The sequence below is a fragment of the Petaurus breviceps genome, unplaced genomic scaffold, assembly GCF_028583685.1.
Source record: "Petaurus breviceps papuanus isolate PSGF00001 unplaced genomic scaffold, PetGlider_PUasm1.0 90681, whole genome shotgun sequence".
Classification (NCBI taxonomy): Eukaryota; Metazoa; Chordata; class Mammalia; order Diprotodontia; family Petauridae; genus Petaurus; species Petaurus breviceps.
Genome location: NW_027187307.1, coordinates 2,131,073 through 2,149,056, shown reverse-complemented (window position 1 = coordinate 2,149,056; position 17,984 = coordinate 2,131,073). Strand labels below are relative to the sequence as shown.

At 44.1% G+C, this 17,984-nt stretch overlaps 1 protein-coding gene across 1 annotated transcript in view; it reads right to left on the bottom strand.

The window, feature by feature from the left end:
* HTR2C (5-hydroxytryptamine receptor 2C) overlaps positions 1-17,984 on the bottom strand; it is a 110,143-nt gene that overhangs the window by 90,631 nt on the left and 1,528 nt on the right. The window contains exon 2 of the mRNA XM_069065209.1: positions 6,472-6,533. The gene's annotated coding sequence lies outside the window, so the exon portion shown is untranslated. The remainder of the gene's footprint in view (positions 1-6,471; positions 6,534-17,984) is intronic.

Here is a 17,984-nt window from a genome sequence, read left to right as displayed (position 1 = left end):
AGAAAGAAAGAAAGAAAGAAAGAAAGAAAGAAAGAAAGAAAGAAAGAGAAAGAAACTCAGCTCAAGCTAATTCCCCACCAGATTAATCCAAAGTATTATTTTCCTTTTACAATTCTTCATATGAAAAGAGGCCTTCTGTGGAGGCAGAGCGTCCCCTACTGGCTGCTTGGAGTAAGGGTAATTTTGCTACCAGGTATCCCCAGGGAAGGGCTTATTCTGAAGGCAGCCAGGAGAAGCCTCAGGGGCCCTTGCTGCCTTATATTCCCTCCCTCTAGTACCCTGGGTCCATTCATTCATCCAGTAGCATATATGGGGCTATGAAAGGAACCCAACTAGCTCCTGTCTGATGGATGCTTGGTCCTGCATACATGGAGCCAAATGGTAGACAGGACAACCTTTGTTGCACTTATGGATCATGCTTTTCCCCTCACCAGTATCATCAAAATCTGTTTGTAAACTGGAAACTTGACTTATCTCCTGAAAAGCAACATCATCATCATCATCATCGTCACCATCATCATCATCATCGTCACCATCATCATCACCATCACCATCATCATCATCATCATCATCATCATCATCATCATTATCGTCATTATCATCATCATCACCACTAGCATTTTAAAAGGGCTTTAAGGTTTGCAGCCAAATGGCTCTGCAGTGGATACAGTGCTTGGCCTAGAGTCAGGAAGACTTTATCTTCATAGCCTCAGATAATTACTAGCTATGTGACCCCAGGTAAGTCACTTCACTCTGTTTGCCTCAGTTTCCTCATCTGGAAAATGAACTGGAGAAGGAAAGGGCAAAGCATTCCAATATATTTGCCAAAAAAACCCAAAGAGTAGGACCAGACTGAAAAATGACTGAACCACTACAATAAAAAGGTTTGCAAAACACTTTCCATGTGTTAACTCATTCTGCTCAAGTACTAAGTGTCCAAGAGTCAATCTTGACATCACTTTTGACCAGAGGAGAATAAAGTGGAGTCCAGCATCCTTTTATTTTTTAATCTCCAGGACTTGTCAAAAGGCCTCCAGGGAGGTTCTGATCTTTTCCACTTAGGGAGGAAACATGATCCTCTGGGCAAAGGGAAGGGGAGGAGCTGTTTAAAAAGACAAGAGCAAATTTGGAAGAGGCTGAAGGCAATGGGAGACAGTCACTCAAGAAAGAGTACCAAGATTAGTAGGTAGCAGGGAGGATCCAGTGGGAATGTCATAACATAAATTAGTATGGATCTAATCTCCATCCTGGCAGGTCCCTTGAGATGGTCACAGCCTGACAAACCAACCATCAGACAACAAGCTCTCTGGCCCTTTACTGAAATATTAGGATTAGGCCCCTACTAGGTGCTAGGCACTGGGAAGACAAATGTCTAACCAAAACAGAACAGTCCTCAAGGAGAGGAGGAAATGGCATGTCCCCCATAAGTACAATATTGACAAAGTATTTACCAAGTACTTTTGGGGGGTGAAGTGAGGACAAAGAGCACCCTAAGGGGGTAGGAAAGAGCTTGTGTAGGGGGTAGCAACTGAACTGAGCTAGGAAGGAAGGTCAGTGTTCTTTCTTGGTGCCTTCATGGAAGCAGACACATTTGGGCCTATGCAAGGCTTGGAAAAAAATGGGGAGGTGTCCATGGCCATTATCTTTCTTAGCTTCTCTCTAAGTGTTTGCTATTTTCTATCTGACCCCTGTTTTATAATATCTCAGTCACACAAAGGTTTCAGTTTTACTTCCCTTGTGGCCCCAAACAAATGAGTTGACAACTCCAATTTCTGTCTGCTGAAACAAGCATTTTGATCACAACAAAGCATCTTTGGAGGGTAATTTTTTATACTCCCTTCAGTGACAAAGGAACAAATCACTGCTATCACCCTGTCCAAGATTCCTGCTCCCTCCCTAGTAACTGGGTGGTATGCACTCACATGATGCAAGCTTGGTTAAGGGGCTTGAGCATCTTCCAGTCACATTCGGTTCTGAGCTCCTGTTTATGAATTAGGGTGCTATGTAACTAGTCATTTATTTGTTCAAGGGTAAGGGGGTGGAAGTTAGCTCCTAGGGTCGGAAGACTCAGGACCCCATGTAACAGGGGATAAGGGGAGGGGAACAAGGCATAGATCTATAATCTTAAACTCTCTTTGTATTCCCAGTGACCAGGCAAGACATGCACCAATATGGAGATTGCAAGATGGAGTACCCCACTGGAAGCCCTTGGGGTGGGCCATGCTGCAGACTAAACATCCATCTCCTCAATAATGAGGGAGGGCTTTTCTTAGAGAAGGAAAATAAGATGAAGACACTGCTGGAGTGCACCACAGAGTTTTGTGTTACACAAATTTTAGCTATTATTATTATTCCTTTTATATGTCAAATCAATAAAAACGGCTCATCATTAATTGCTTAATCTATGTTAATGTCTGTTTCCCATGTCTCCACATTAGTAACTTTAGTGACAATTAGGCCTAATTTGGGCAATTTTTTATTTATTATAATCAATGGTCAGCTAAAACTAATGACCAATTAGGAAACCACATGCTAGAGAGAGCCCATATACCAACCCAAATGGAAAAGACGCAGCAAGAGCTGAAGGGCACACCAGTGGAGAGCTCCCATCATCTAGGATTCTCCTAGACTGGCTGGCTCCATGGAGGTGTTGGCTGCTGGATTAGAGGGCAAATATGGAAATGACTGACTGCTGAAAATGATGCAAACCAGCTGCACACCTTGACATTCCATTTGTCTCATGGGCCTTCTAAGTCCTGCTGGCTCAGCAGCAGCTCTCCCTGGGGCCTTACTTTCCACAGCAGATGTGTGCCTGAAAACTTGCCTCTAAAGTACATTTCCAGCAATTCAATAATGGTTTTCCTCCTGGTTCACATTATGGAGGTAAAAAAGGGGGCCTTTAGGAAAAGAGCTGTCACCTGAGGGGTCACAAGGTCACCCTCAGAATTCTGGAAAAGTTGCTTTTGCTATCATCTGTCTGGAGAAGAAGGGCCTGCAGCATTCATGCTCCTCATCAAAACAGGCCAATAAATCCAAATTCGGCCTCCCAACTGGGGCTGCTCCCAAGGACAGTTGGGAAAAGTGAGAAATTGGGTTTGATTTTATCGGGGGAACCTCAACACCAGGGCAAAGGTCTCTGGAGTTTTCAGTTTCCCTTTGGAAGAGCTTTCTAACCTGGCACAGTGACACAGGAGAGGTTTCTATCAATTAAGACCTTTGCAGCCGAGGGTTTAATTGCAGCTTGTGGAGTGTCTCAGAATGTCCTAATTGTCCTTGGCTGGCAAAGTGTTGGATTGTTGCTGAAGTTCTGCAGCTTCTCTTGAAAGTCTCCCTCCTTATCTCCCTCCTTCTAATTGGAAATGGCCACTTTCTAACAGAGAGCTTAGTGGAGTTCAGTGTGCAGAGATCAAGGACCCCAGGGGAAACCTGAAAAGTCATCCTGAAACTCCACATGGGAAAAAGCATTTGCTTCACTGATGGGAGATCACAAATAGGAGATAAGCTATGCTACCTAGAGAGAATGGGACTGTGCATATGATGCATACAGAGAAGTCTGGGGTGACTTCTCTGAACCATTGCCCAGTGACAGGAAAACAATGCACACAATGCCTACAATCAGAATGAAGTAAAAGAAACCAAGCTAGGAAATTAGAATCACTAAGTTCAGCCCCAAAGAAGGCACCATTTTGCCATGGTGAGAACTTAATACATGTCTACTGAGCTGAATGGGAGAACTGAGGCAGAATTTCAAAGTTGGAGGAGACCTTGGGAGTTGATTCACTTAGTCCAGTTTTACAGATGGAGAAACTGAAGCAGAGAACAAGGTGAGATGACTTGCCCCATGCAGGTGCAGTTCCCACTACAAGGGCGCCTTTTACAGCAAGTCAATTGTTTGTATTGTTGAGATTAGAGTGAAAGAACTAAGGAAACCTTTGGTGACATGTCATTCACCATGCCCAGACTGGCTTGCATTGGCAAGATTTTCTCTGCATTTTCTTTTCTCTACTTTATGCACTGGTACTGAAGTTTCGACATTCATCAACACATGACAACAGGCACAGCCTCTATTTCCTAAAAATACCATTGTTCTTAATGAGACAAACCCTTCAAACAAACTCTCCTCCACCAGGCCTTCCTTTACTTGTTGCAGCTGCGACAGCGCCCCCGAAATGTTATCTTGAAGAAGATACGCATATATTGAATACCTATAATTTAAAAGTCCCTCCTCATTTTTGGGGAAATGTATCTCTTACTTAGACAGTGGGTGTGTTAAGTAACATCAAATACCACAAATAGAACTTTTGCCCAGGGTTGTAGTGGAATGAATCTAGCATTAGAGAGCCCTTCAAATATTAGCTTAAATCTCAGCCTACCTTTTCTTCCGTCTGGTCTGGACCTGAGACTTCATCCAAATAGGGAACTTCCAGTGTGGAAAACAGTCTCTACAGATGCCTATCACCCGTAACTTAGTCTTAGATACTTTACCTTTTAACCTTTAAACGACCAAATCATTTATAAATGACCAAATCAAGTTTAAAGTGTCCTAAAATGGAGGCAGCACAGTACAGTGAAGAGAGCCATGGGTGTGGTATAGGAGGGCCTGGGTTCAAATCCTGGTTCTGCCATTTATTGCCTGTATGACCTTGGCAAGTCCTCTCTGATACTGTTTTCTGTTCTGTAAGATGGGGATGGATTAGAAAAGCTCCCTTCAGGCTAGACATTTTAGAGCCAGTGACCTGACTCACAGAATGCTCAATCGTTAAGTCTACTGACTTCTCTGTTGGCTCAAAGTTTGGACAAAGGTGGCAACATTTAGCGCCATCCGAAGCTTCTGTGTAGAAGCCAGCAATATAGATGCATAAGCAAGTATTCACACTAATGAAAAAAATGCTCACAATAGGAGGCATTCGTTCAATGCTTGTCAACAAAACAAGGCCAAGGATGGGGATTCAAACTGAGCCCTGACTTCCTTCCAGATGGGAAATTGTGTGCAATCCCAACTACAGGAGTGCGTTAGTCACCCAGCCAGGACAGAGCACCCTGGACACATTCACTGGGCCCCTAGCTCTGGGCAGGCCGCCTTCTGGATCTGACAGGGAAGAGCTTTACTTGTAGAGCTGGGGACAACGCACTGTGTTGGCTTCTGCTACTGGTCTGGTCACTGTTTCTCACAATCTTACCATATGGGTTTTGCTTTGGGTAAACTGACATGGCCTGTAGAAACCTATGAGCTTCATTCACCCAAAGGAAGATGGGGACTTGGGGTGCTGGATCAAAGTCAAGTACTTCAAAGCATCTACATCAAACACATCTCATCCTATTGGTCAAGAAGGGACAAACATAGTTGTTTATTCTAAACATGTGCCCTTGGGGGCAACCATCCACCCCTCTGGGTTTCAATTTATTCATCTCACAAAAAGTAGATTGGGCCTCTATAACAGAATTTCAAAGTTAAAATTAGTCAGTTTTCTAGGGGGCCAAATTAGGATTTCCACAAATATCTAATGTCACCAGTTGTCATTTACTGGGATTTCTAAACCTTTATCTCACCCATCTGGAACTTTGAAAAATCCCCCCTCCCTACCCTGGGTGGGGGGGCTCAGTTACTGTTAGAGATGATGCACAGTAGATACCCCTAAGGATTATACAGACCATACTATCTATCAATGGTTCAGGAAGGGGGAAGGGAGGCCAAGTGAGCCTTTGATAGAACAGGAGCTCCCAGCAAAGCCTGTCCACTTCCTGTCCACTCTGTTCCAGCTCCAGATCTGTGGAGTTAACTTCAAAGCACACAAGAGCTTGTCTGCAATACTGTTCTCAGGGTTCATTTGGTTGGATTATCTACCAGCTGGCTTTGCCTTGTTAAAAAGCCCAGGGCACATCACTAATCAAGTCCCATGGGTTAGGATCTACAATGGCACTTTGTTTTGAGGGAGCCAGATTCAGTCCCATTGATTGTGATCCAATGGCACTGATTTTTTTCAAAGGGTGGGGTGTTAGATGTGTGAATTTACTGATGTAGGGAACTTGCGGTGTGGAGACCCCCCTACCTCAATACAGCTCAGGAGCTTTTCTGCAACTTATAATTTTGGAAGGTGGAACAAGACACTGAGAGGTTAAGTGACTTGTCCACAAGGCAGTTAGTGCAAGACAGAAGCAGGATTTGAACCAAGTCTTCCGAACTCCAAGGTCATCCCTTTACCCACAATACTATGCCTTCAACTCATGACATCCCAAGTCAACAAAATCATCTCATTAGATCATGCAACATCAAGGCTTAGGTCTGTCCTCTATCTAAATGGAAGGTACTTACATGAATCTCTCCTTTAGTAAGAGAGGAATTATTAAGGACATACTTCTACTCATGAGATAGAGAAATGTGAACAAAATAAAGTCAACTCCCTCTGGGGTATTTAGGATAATGAACATGAGCCAAGTTGCACTCTTGAATGCAGGCATGCACGCACTTACTTTGTGGAAGCGGCCAGGGTAGAGAAGTCAGTCTTTTAGTCACTGAAGATAGCGGATTTCCCCTGAGAAGAAAGACGAGAAAACCAAGGTTAATGACACATGAAGGTACAGCCAAAGGCACTATTTCTACTAGACATAAGGGAGGTGATGGATAGAGCCCCATGAAGACAAGGCAATCTTCATACTTTCCAGTTGCAATAAATCCAAATGAAGAGCAGTTACTATAGGCGGGCCTGGGCAATTTCTGTCCTAGAAATATGGCAGAAATGAAATAGCACCCGGGTCTTAGAAATGAAGGTCCACCTTTCCAAGAAATTTACTTATTGAAGAGCTGACTTTATAGGAAAGAGGGTTCCTCCAGGAGTGGTTACTCTGTGTTAGCACAATGCTGCCAAGGAACTGAACCAACAGTCACATTTCAACTGTGATTGTATTCATATGTGAAAATGACTGGTACAGCCCGCACCATTTGGAAGCTACTTGCTATTTTAAGGACCCAACATCCTTTGAACAAGGAAAATGACAGTTTTCCACATTCATACAACAGGACGATGGGAACTGTATAATGACACTTCTATTTAATATATCTTAAGCATCACAGGCTTGACAAGATTGGGGGGGGGCAAGAGAGAGAGCTTTAGACACAAAGTATTTATTTATGGTTTTTGGAAGCACATAGCACTCCTCTCATTATTTACATTCCTCTCAGAACATTAGAAATGTGGCAAATACGTAGGTGATAGTAGAGGCAACATGGAAAGAAAGACCAAGGTTCTACTCTTGTTTTGGCTATCACTCAGTAAGTACTAAGAGCCTACTATGTGTAAAGCACAGATACATACTATGTGACTAGGGTTTAACCTCTCAACGGCACAGGTAAATGCCTAGGATTTATCTATTAAGTCATTCAGGAGTTGCATTATGTTTAAAAACCACATGTCTACTCCCTTTCCCACAGCATCAACAACAAAAGAGACCTTTATGACTTTGTTTAGAGACCTTAACATCGACTGTTTTGTTTTTACAGTGTCTACCAGGTAGATCATCACCAAAATGCCTGCTTTCAATGGGCTGAAACTGAATTCATTCCTCTCTTCTTAATGTACAGCTAGATGTCTCAGAGTTTAAAGGTACATCCAAACTCAGTTTAAAACTGATTCACGTCCCGCACTTCTTTTTGGTTGGATATACTTGGCCAAGAACACTTTCCTTTGATATACTTTCCCATCAAAAATGTATGGTCTAGAAACATTGATACTCTAGTTTACCTGTGAGAACCTTGAAGATGGGAAACTAGATTAAAGTTGAACTGTTCATATGACTTTCAGAAGAGATTGAGCCAGAAAGAAATTTCAAGGAACACAACTAGATGATTTTTAAAGTCATTCTTACCTGGCAAATGTTATCTATAGGAACTTTAGTTAGTACACTTGACCTTGCTGGGTCTGCCTCACTATTCTTCATTTCTTCTATTTTCTTATGTCATTTTATTTCATTTCACCCTTCTGTTTTTCTCTGATTACTTATGTTGAAAGGCTATTTATTTGCCTGAATGTGGTGCCAGAATATAGGAAAGTCATAGATATTAGGATCTATAACCCAGGCCTACCAAGACATATGCCACTACTAGTTAGGAATCAAGCCCTGGCTCTCCAGGGTCACTCATTCACCTTTCTGGAAGGCGGGAAGAAGAGAGGTGGGGGAAGGAAGAGAGAGAAGAGAAAGGGAGGGAAAGAGGGAGAGGGGAGAGAGGGGAGAGAGGGGAGAGAAAGGAGAGAGAAGAGAGAGAAAACTATTGTTCTATATTAATGTTAGCTGAGTGTTTCATTGAGAGCCATGAAGTAGCAAAAGACGCTCTGGGGTTGGGGGGGTATTACCTAATTGAATGTACCGTGAGATTTCTTGGTTGTTATCTGTCCCATTTTGAGGGGATCTCTCATCTACATGACTGCAATTTTATGGGACAAATTGACTAGTTCGGGGGCAGGGAGGCAAAATGTTTATTGTTATTATTGTTTGAAGCTAGGACTTTTGGGATTATGTGAAACTGTAGAGCTTCACTTCCTTTTCTAATGTGAAACCTATGCTTTGTCTCAGATCCTGATTACCCTGTCCATGCCACTCAGTTTCCCCATCTGTAAAATGGGGGAGTGGATTAGACAACCTCAGAAGTTTTTCTCAGATCTAAGGCAGTCATGCTTTATCAGGGCATGATCTGCATCCAGATCTTTGCGAAAAGCCTAAGTTAAAATTCTGACCACTGGCTATGTGATCTTAGGCATTGCTACCCTTCTCCGGGTTTCAATTTCCAGTCGTGTAAAATGAGGGGGTTCGACTCCATGATCTCTGATTGAAGCCTCTCTAGGTTTCAGTTTTCTACCTCACAAGGTTGTTGTGAGACTCAGATGAGCTACCTTAGCTATTTGGCAACATGAAGATGTCAGCTCCGGGATTGTCATTATTATAGGAGAAACCATGCAAGTACATTACGGATTTAATAATCCGACTTTTGTTCTATCACTTTGGGATTCCCACGTTCAGTACTTAATTAATGTTAATGTGGGTACTTAAACATTCTAAAGTACTTAGCCCAGGAAGTGTTTCTTTCCTCCCTCCTTCCCTCTTACCACACTCCACAAAAAAAAAAAAATAAAAGAGCCAGAAATCCAAGCTGTTCAATAATCAATGGCTTGGGCTGGCCACCTAAGAGGACAGCTGAGGGATTTGAAAAAGATGATAATGAGAACATATATTATTTTTTATTTCAGTAAGAAGAAAAAATTAATCAGAATTGATGTATTGGCCAAAGAGTGTTTGTGGTCAGAAGGCCACCAGCAGACCATGCTAGATTGATTGGCACTCCTGCGGAGTTGCAAACTTGGCTGTTCTTTTAAGACCATTTCCAATAGCTAAACAAGAAGCAGCATTATTCACTCTTGGACCTCTCCCAATCTCCCCCTGCCCTTCATTTTCAGTTTCTGAGCGTGTACTAAACACTTGGAGTGCAAACATCTTTGAGGTCCAAAGACAGTAATGAATCTGTGGCGTTTCACCTTTCAGGGAGACCAGCAAATGCCCATCGCCAGCTGTCACACAGCACTTTCCAGCCCAAACTGGCTGCTTCTGGTGCTCTGGGGAGCTCTGTTGAGGATCTAATCGAAGAGCTATCATTTATAATTGAACAGTTTCTCAAATGAAGCTGGATTTCATCTCTCTAGTCATTCTTTAACAATACTCTACGGAGGCTATCACTTCACGGAAGTTTAAATAGAAGTCACCTAGAAAAGGTTATGAGTAATTTGTTATTGATGGCCAACATCCGTGGAATTCACTTAACTATTCTATACTGAAAAGGGAAGCTATTTGTCTCCCCTGCTGTATATCTCCCTCCTCCCACCAAGCCAATAGGATGCTTTTCAATGCAGGGAAGTTATATTCATGGAAATTTCTTGGACCCAGAGGTGTTTCCTCACACCCAGTGGCAGATGGCCCCTTGTTTACTTAATAAACCTCCATAGTTTAAGATTCATGGTCAAACCCAACTCCTCTAACTTGGATTCCCAGAGTAGGTTTGGACAACTGAAAAGCTGATGATCAGATTAGGCTCCCAGCTGGCAGATGCTTGGCAGTCTGAGTCTCAAAACTTGCCCAAGACCATACAGGTAGTTAGTGGCAGAGTCAGGACCAAGAGTCTAGTGTCTGAGGCCTCCTCCCCTGACATCAGGCTGCCTTCCAACTCCACTTTCTATTCACTCAAATAGTGTGCATTGTCTTCAGACACACTGCATGTTCTCATAGGTTCTATTATCATCTTTATGTAAAAGATTCCCATATATTTCTGGCATTAATTTCTCTTCTGAGCTCTGGCTCCTATCTCTATCTGCCTTCTGGAATGCTTTCCTTGGATAGCCCACTTTCACACGAAACACTCAGTGTGGCTCCAGAAGGCAGAAACAGATCGATGAGTAAAAATTAAACAAAACACATTGGATAACCATGTGCAGCTTCCTAATAATCTGAGCTGCCCCAAAATGGAATCAACTCATCATTCGGTAGTGAGTTCTCCATCACTAGAGGTATTGAAGCAGAAGCTGGATTGCTATTTATAGTGGATGAGGAAGAGCACTGCCTTAAACTAGATGACCTCAAAGGTCCCTTCCAACTCTAGGATTATTGAGTTCTAAAACAGAATTCATCTTATCCCTTCTTACCTGCTGCCCTCTCACAAAAACAAACACAAACTTTTCTGTCTCTTGTCATCTTTCCTATTTTGGTTAATAGAACCCAAGTTGAAGTCACCCAATCCTAGCCATCTGTCCTTTACAATCTTTTTTTTTGCAGCAGACTCTTCAAAGGAGTCTAGGCCTTTGCCTCATGCCCTGGAGTACCGTAATTCTTCAAGGTGTTGCCTTCTCCTACACCTCGATGGAGCCTGCATCTAGGATTTCCTCAGCTTAAGAATTCCTAGAATGGAAAATCTGATCATTTCCCTATCTTGAACTTTGGGTTTTCAAGAGCTACCTGAACTCTATGAGGCTAAGTGGCTTTTCTATGGTCATATAGTTACTATGTACTAGATGCTGAACCTGAACCCAGGTCTTTGGCTTTCAGGTCCAACATCTGACACATAAGTGTCCCTCTGGGTCTTCCAAACCCTGAATTTCACAGATGAGGAGGAAACTGAGGCCAAAATAAGTAAAGCAAATTGCCAAAGGGTCCACAGCTAAGAAATAGCAGAGCTGAGATCCAAACTTGGGCCTGCAGACTGTCCACCTTTCAGAGAGTTTCCCATTGAATGGTGACTGAGGGCAGCAGGCTGACCAGGAGGAGAAGAGGAGCTGGCCTCAGTTAGTGGATCACACACAGTGGCTAGGGCTGAAAGGGCACTTTGGGGTCAGAGTCCAAAGTGGCGATGGAGAGAGGCAAGGCAAGTTGCTCAAGGACACCAAGATGAGGTAAGTGACTGAACTGGGATCCCAGTTGGGGCCTCCAGTGGAAAGGACCTGAGTGATGAGTGATGTTCTCGAGGTTGAACTGCCAGTGCTGGAGATAAGGCCTCTGAGAGAGGGAGATTGGACGCTTTTGTGGTGACTCTGACTCTGCTTGTTAAACGCTCACTAAAGAACCCCCAAACTCGAAAACTCCTGCCCCCATTGCTCCATCCAAGTCAAGAGACCCAATATTCCTGAGGGCTCTATCAAGTATCTAATCAAATAATTTGGCAGAGCCCTTGAAAATGGCATTTTCTTAAAGGAAAATATAAAGCTTAGTAACAAAGAAGAAACCAAATTACTCCAGTGAGAAAATTTCTTCACTTGTCATTCTGTCTCCACATTTTTTCCTTCTCTGCCCACTCTCTGTCTGATAGCAACATTTTTATCCCCAAGTTCTTAATTTCAGAAAAAAGTCTAAGAGTCTGGAAAAGAATCTTCAGAATTAGTCTTAAGATGAAGTTCTCATTGGCATCCAGCAGCCTGAGGATGGAGGACAAATCCTTAGGAAGGGCTTTTGATGCTAACTGGATCCTTAGTCCTGAAGCCATACAACCATCTCCTAAAAGAGCATAACTCAGATGGGATGCCCAGTGGAGTCTAGTTCAAAGTAAGAACGTCAGGGTTGATTTCTGTTCAAGAAGTTCAAGAAGGATATTACATGGAAGCTGCTTATTATTTTTCTAGGCAACTAATATTTAAAAACAATAATGGATTTTTAAATCTCAGAGATGTGGTCCACCCCTTCTCAGCCTTTGGAACTCCTGTGCTCTAACACGTCCTGCATAGAGAAACCACCCAACATGCTGGCTGACTTCTCTAAGTCTCTCAGGACCGAGGCATCCCAGGTTTGGAGCTTTTGCAGGGGTCCTTAAAGGTCACCCAGACCAGCGCTTCTTAAACTGCTGTGACCCGTAGTGCTGAAGAAACGTTTAAGAAGCCCTGAATTCTAGTCCAAACCTCTCAGTTCAATGTGGAAGAAATTGAGGCCAGGAAAAGGGAAGTTGTTTGTCTAAGGTCACAAAGGTAGCAAATGGCAGAGCTGGAATTTGACATGGTGCTACTCCAGATGCCAAGGAGACAGATGGGCTATTTCACTGTTACCTCTCACTCTTTCTCAGTACCTAGACCAATGCTTCTTTAGTTCAGTCCTCTATCTTTTACTCTTTGTTTGGTGCCTGCATTTCCAGACCATCCCCCCCCAACAATGACTCTAGTGGCTTTCTAGCTACTAACTGTAGGTTCAGGTCTCAATAATGACTCTCCTTCAAGGTGATGTTGAAAACAATTGTCCATGAAGTTTATGACATCTGGCAAAAAAGGCAGTAAGCAAATCTATGTGCCATGTGAAGGAAATAGGCCTCCTTTTCCTTCCCCAGTGACAAGCAAGCACCATGTGCCAAGAGCTGGTACACACTGCAGTAGCCTGCAATCTCCCCTAATCCTTCTGGATGACCTGCCACGAATCAAAAGGCTGGAAAGTTCCTGAAGCTACAAGGAGGGCAGATCCTCTACAGATCCCAGATCTTAACAGATTTACTTTGTCATGTAGAAAAGTCTGCAGAGACTCTGCTTTAAACTGTTATATCATAACAGTTCATATGAGCTCATACTCTATTTTGCATAAGACAGTCAAGAAATATTTATCAAGATTTTGAGGGGGGATTCAAGCCCAAGTCTTTTTATGTTATTCGTTCTTCAATTGTGTCTGACTCTTCCCTAGCCCATCTGGGGTTTTCTTGGCAGAGATACTGGAGTGGTTTGCCATTTCCTTCTCCAGTTCATTTTACAGATGAGGAAACTGAGGCAAACAGGATTAAGTGACTTGCCCAGGGTCACACAGTTGGTAAGAATCTGAGAGCAGATTAGAACTCAGGAAGATGAGTCTTTCGATGTCATAAGCATCAGCCATGCAAGCATCATGGGTGCCTCATCACCATTCTGCCCAAATCTATTTTCAATGAAAATCTGTTTCCTCTAACAGAAATCTGGGGTTTGTCTCCCATGTCTCAGCCTCAGGCCAATTCACAGTCAATGGCTACCAACAATGTCGCTGCCATCATTTGTGGCCAAAATAAAGTGCATTCCTCAGGCTAGAGAAAGGGCATCTGTTCTGAGCACTCTGCCTCTGGCTTTCTCCACTGGCTTCCAGTTACAGGTGGCCCATTGAGGCAAGCAGCCTTGATTTGCAGTCAGAGGACCCAGGTTCAAATTTTACTTCACTTCCATTCTTTGGACCTCAGTTAAAGAGCATGTTGTATTCTCCTAAGGTCATTTCTAGCTCTAAAGAGATGATCCTAACCTCCACAAACTCACGAGTGTTTCTGAATTTTTGGGTGTTTTTTTAAAATGAGAGAATCTGATCCCCATTTCATGGAAGTGGGGACGTGTTGTAATGTTGTAAAGTGTTCATTCCCCACAAGGCTCATCCCTGCACACTCATCTTCCCACCTAAGCTAATTGACTGCCTTCTGAAGGCCCCCATTTCCCAGCCCACTCTCCTTCCTGGCCAGGCTCTGCCAGCAGCCTGGTCCAATCCTCCGAGTCTGCCACATCCGAAAAGGCAGCTAACAGCCCACTCAGCCTCACCCTCCCTGCTCCACCTCACCTACGGCCCAGCCACCATCCAGAGATGCAATGTCCTAACAAGAACTTGCCACCCAGAAGCTACAAGGGCACCCTTTCACAGGTCTCAGCCTTAGACCAGCACTTTGATTACAGCTTCACATTCTGAAACAGCAGCCCTGGAAAAATAGAAGCAGTGACAGCAGGTCTCAGAGATAAGAGGGACCAAGTATATTTCACTGCCAAACTCACTCTGCTTTTCCAGTGACTGTCACGTTCTAAGTCCAAATTGTACCTCCTTCTCTTAACAGTGGGGAGCATGAGTCAAGCAGCCTTGGCTGGCATGTCTTGGCATGGGAGAAGGCTGAATGGTACTCCTTGAGGACACCAAGTGCGATGTGCCCAGGAAGGACAGGGTTGGGTGCTCCAGCCCAAGGAGGATGAAAGATGGTGAGGTCCAAGCACCTGGCTCAAATTGGGCATCTGCTCTTCCATACCACACCTCTTCCAACTAGCAGAGGGTGCTCAGTACTGGGAAAGGAGGGCCACACTTGGCAAAAGAGGGAAGCAGGGGGAATTTTGATTTGGCGTGTCCCCTTCTTTCAAATCCCACAAACAGGTGTTCAGCTGGAAGCCTACTACATGCTAAGAACTCAGGAGGGTACATCTCATGATGTATGTTGGGGTACATGGCATGTACACAAATGAGAATGTAAGGTGGGCTGAGGGTGGAGAAAACAGGGACCTGGCTGCAAGGATGAGAAAAGGCTTAGAAGAGAAGGGGGCAGGAGAGCTAAGTCTTGAAAGAAGAAATGGACTCTGAGGGGCAGAGAAGAGGAAGGAGGAGATTCTGTAGACAAGTGGCAAAGGCATGTTTGATTCAAGGAACAGCAAGAATTCTGGGCTACCTCCAACAGAGCCTGCATGTGCAGGGGCGTGCTAAGGGAGGCTGGAACAGGACTGTAGCTGGCTGAGGAATTCAGATCTTACTCTAGTACCTCAAGGTCTGGGAGATGTGGGACCTGAGGCAAGCATCTACTTGAAGAAGACTATTTTGGTAGCTGTTTGGAGGATGGATTGAAAAGGGAGCCCAATTCAAGGGAGGCCAGTTCAATAGATCAGGTCAGAAGTGCTGAGAGTCTGAGAGGGGTGTGTGTGTCTGTGTGTCTGTGTGTGTCTGTGTGTTTGACTGTGGGAGTGGAGAGGAGACAGATGAGAGATATTGGGGAGGTAAAATCAATAGGACTTGGCCACTGAAGGGGAAGGAGAAAGGAATGACTTCAGGAATCTCAGAGGTGAAGAGACTTCAGAAAACATCCAAGTCCAACCTGTTTCTGGCCAAGAATTGCCCACTATGATGTTCCCGACAAAAAGAGAACAGCCTCATGGGACTGCCACTAGGGATCTTGGTACCAGGTCATCCTTAAAGTACTTTTGGGGTCTGGTCATTTGAACTGTTCCAAATTGCCACTGTCCTTGCCTCTAGCTCAGATCTCTTTATTTCCTCCCAAAGAACAACATAAGAGGCCTTTTCCAATCATTTGTGAAAATCTAGGCAAAGCATGTCTCCAGCCTTCTCCGTCCCAAAGATAATAATAGCAGCCAGCACTTACATAGTTAGCTTTATGTTTGGCAAAATGCTTTGATATGTTCCATATTTCATCTGATCCTCACAATAACCCTGGGAGCCTGTACAAGGCTGATCTAAGCCTAGGAAAACTGACACAAAAGCAACTAAGGGCAGTGTGGTATGGAATGTTTGATAAGATCATGTCAACTCTTTTCTTTTTTGGATGTTCACTAACCATCCCTTTAATTATGTATTAGAGAGTCTTGCCAGGAATAAAAGTCAAGATCCCTGCCCTAAAAGTCTGCAGACTCTGCTGTCTGCTCTCTTTTGGTGACGGGGCTTACTGCCCTTCTTACACCCTGACACACCTTTCCCAGTGGAGGTAAATGACAGAAGCTGAACAATCACATCTACAAGGTCTTTCACTCCTCTTGGATACAGGCTATCTGGTCCTAGTGACTTCACCTCATCAAGGGCCATATAGGTTATCTTCCTAACTCCCTACTTTTCTTGTGTAGATATAAGTTACGATTGGGTGAGCTAAAGTTACTATTGTGAGAAGGATGAGCCATGGTTGAGGATTAGCAGAACAGGACAGTGCATGAAAAATGGAAGGACAAGGGAAGAGAGTGTAGCAAGTGTGGAAAATGGTGTCCAGCTGAAAAGGTTAATTATGGGGACAAAGTATGAAGGAAGGAAGAAACAAGACCAGACAGGAGACTATGGTCAGATAAGGGAATTTCAAAGGTCAGGGTCACAGAAGTGGGATAGTTTGGAGTGATGGTAGGGCCAAAGATGTGACTATCCCTAAGGGCAGCTGAAGGGAAATGAAAGCTACTTAGGTTGAAGAGGGTAGGGTGCTCTAAGGGACATCACCATAAACAGTGAAGCTGCCCAGAAGGTTGGGGTGGATCCCTTATAGTAAATCTATGAGAGGTCACAGACAAAAAATACACAGGACAAGCAGGCATGGAGGGGTGGGGATCTGCAGGGTAAATATCCACTCAGCAAATAGTGTAGTACCTTTATACAGAATAGGTACCTAATACAGGCTTTGAATTCTAGAACCAGGTACAAAAACAGCGAAGCAAACTAGATCTGACCAGCAGTTCTGACCACTACAACTCATACCCTCAGCTATTATTCTAAATGCTGAGCTGTCCATGGTGATTAATGAACAGCCTTTCCCAGAAGGACTAAGTTAATAAAGTTGAGTCTTCCTTTTTCAGTTTCTCAGCAGAGTTCTCAGGCTCCTAACCTGCCACAGGTGAAGGGGTCACACATGCCCCCCCATCACCAGGAAAAACTTGGCTCTGAGGCAGCTGAACTTTTGAGATGCTTTCCATCCTCAGACTAAATGTGCTTTACCTGTCCTCTTAGCTTCAAAAGACATGGAGCAACAAAAAGCAAACTTCAAAGCGTAACCATTTCCAAAGTTTCCCAAAAAGAAATGCAACTCCGACAATGTCTCTCCATGTTGATCTCAGATGGATTCCTGCTGTTTGTGCAGGTAGAAAAAGGTGGGATTCCCTCCCCTCCACCCATAGCAGCAGCAGCAGCAGCAGCAGCAGCAGCAGCAACAACAGATTTTTAACAACTCTAACCTCCTGAACCTGTGATCCAGAAGGGGAAAGGTCACCAGAATGAGGCAAATACAATGTTTAAAAATTCCTACCTTAGCACTGCCCCACCTAGTCTTAGCTAGTCTTTAGAGGTTCAGGGCTTCTCCTGCTATTGAGGAAGGCAATCTGTCACTGGAGAAATTGCAAGTTGGAAAACAAAGGCCTCACATTTTCTCCTCAAAATGGGGGAGTGAGAAGGGGGAGGGACCCCTTCGATTCACTCTGTTCTACCAACTGCAAGTATAGGAAAGATTCTTAAGAAGAAAGGGGAAAAAGCATGGTCTTCCCAGACACCAGGTTATCCTGGAAGTTTTTTTTTTAACTTAAATTTTATTTTAAATAATTCTAAATAAAAACAACACTCGAGCTGGGTAGATTGTTCAGGGACTCCCCAAATAGGTGCCTACCCTGATCTGAAGACATGGCATCTTCTACGGGGGCAGCCAATTCCCACTAATCTCAGGTATGGGGGCAATCTGGCTGGGGGTGGTGCCAGGCGGACCCTGTGAGACCTTGACCCAGGATCTCAATCCCAAGGACTAAACTTGGAGACAGACCGTGTTCTCCTCCTCACCTTGGCTAAGGTCTATCCGCCAGTGCCCAACCAGTAGTAGTAATGGTTACATGTATCACTCTACAACCCCCCCCCCCCCCCCAATCCCAACCCCAGGAAAACTGGGTTCCCGTTAAGGAGGTGGGAAACCTTCCTCATCAGCACCCCCTCCACTTAAAGCCCCCGCCGTCTCCCACCCCCCCCCCCCGCTC